Source organism: Amphimedon queenslandica, unplaced genomic scaffold, assembly GCF_000090795.2.
Source record: "Amphimedon queenslandica unplaced genomic scaffold, v1.1 AMPQUscaffold_12063, whole genome shotgun sequence".
Classification (NCBI taxonomy): domain Eukaryota; kingdom Metazoa; phylum Porifera; class Demospongiae; order Haplosclerida; family Niphatidae; genus Amphimedon; species Amphimedon queenslandica.
The window spans coordinates 12,909-14,817 of NW_003547698.1; positions in this window are offsets into that span (position 1 = coordinate 12,909).

A 1,909-nucleotide genomic window follows, 5' to 3' on the forward strand; every position below is an offset into this window, starting at 1 on the left:
GGAGGAGAATGGAGCTTATCATAAGATGGTAATGCACACGGAAAAAAATAGTCTCCTTCTTCTCTGTTATCTACTTTGGCAATGATGTGCAGGTGCATTAGAATCTTGATCATGTGAGACGATTTGAAATTAATATGCTTAAATATTTCTTCATCAAAATGTCGTAAAAGACGTTCATTAAAGAGGCCCGATATTTTCAAATTTTCTGCTTCTGTATAGTTGGTGTATGTGATAGCTATCAGACGTGAAAGGACATCAAGAATTGGTTTAGGATCAACAAATATTATATTTGGTAGGATAGCAGGATAATAAAGAATGATCGTGACGTTGTGTAAATATCGCAAAGCATCATTGATACTTGATTCTGTATCGAGTCGGAGAGATTTACCAATTTCCTTTACTTCTTCTATTGTAAGGAAACTTCGGTTTTTCTGCTTAGCTTCCCTTTGTAGTGAAATCTCAAAAGCAAACAGACGAATTGGTATATGAATTGTCACGGAAGCTTCAAAACTTGAAATTTTTGTACAAAGAGCTACACTAGCTTCTTCTCTTTCTGATCCTTTGAGCATTGTGTTAACTGGGTATATAATATTGCCTTGATTCTGAGGATCCTTAATGACTTTTTTATTAGCTTTATATTCTTCAAGCAGCTTTTTATTCATTTCATTGAGCTCATCATCTAGTGTGCCATTCTCTTCCAATTTATCTTTACGTGTACCAAGTACGAAATAGCGAGGGTGGATATCTTTATCTTTGTCAGACTCAGAAATATAAGGAATTTGAATGGGATTAAACATAGCTCCGGAGCTAACTGCTGATTGGATTATATCACGATTAGAAAACCTCTGATTTATAGGATGCTCAAATTGATCAAAACGATATTGAAATTCAAACTCCTTATCAAGACCTTTGGTAAGATCAATGGTGATGATATTCAGTGCAGCTGCTCTTGTAAAAAGAGGTAGCAACTCTCGATATGCTGGTTGACCGCCAGAATCAATAAAATACACCCAATTTGTGCTTAATTGTTTAAACTTTCCTGCTTCAAGAGCACTTACTATTTCTTTTATTACTTCCATATCAGTTGGTTTCTTCTCAAGTGGTTTCTTCTCAGGCGGTCCTTTCTCAGACAGTTCTGCTTTTGGTAAAGAATCATCTAAAGGAACAGGTACAGGATTTGTAGGTATTGGTGCTTCTCTTAATATTCTTATATGCTCTGTTTCATTTGGTGCTTCATTTAAACGAGATGCAAGCTGGTTAAGTAAATCTTCTTGTTTAACCCTCTCCCACTTATTTTTACCATCAATAGATATTCTTGTTGCTTTAACAGCAGGACAAGCTATTGGTGTACTATCAGTGAGTTCATCAGGAGGTGCAGGCGGTGGCTCATTAAGTAGAAGGCACTGTGTGCATGTTTTACCAGCTCCAGGTGCACCATGCATATTGATACGAGTAATTTCTAGCTCAACTTCACCTTCTTTCAGCCATTTTTCTATTTTACCTAAATAAAGTAACACCATCCATCAAACTATAATCATTAATGTGCATATAGTGTTCACACTAGGGCAATTAATGGGCATCAATCGATTAGCATTTCATCTGAGGTGGATTGATGTGAAGTGATGCCAGTGTTATCAATGTAAACCAATGGCAACAAGAACACAAAATGATACATAATCCAGCTGCTAGTGTGAACAAGATCAATGCTTGTTATCTTATTATGGCCTTATATGTTATACAGCTGTGTGTAATAATTACTATACTATACTATATCCCAGTTCAGTTTGGGACGGAAGTAGAAGCAGCTGCGTGGAATTTGAAAAAATGTAGCTTTTTGTGACGTATTATAATGATATTCATAGAGGAATGGCGGCTGTGTTGTTTCACTCTTAAAACAGTCTTGCTGTAC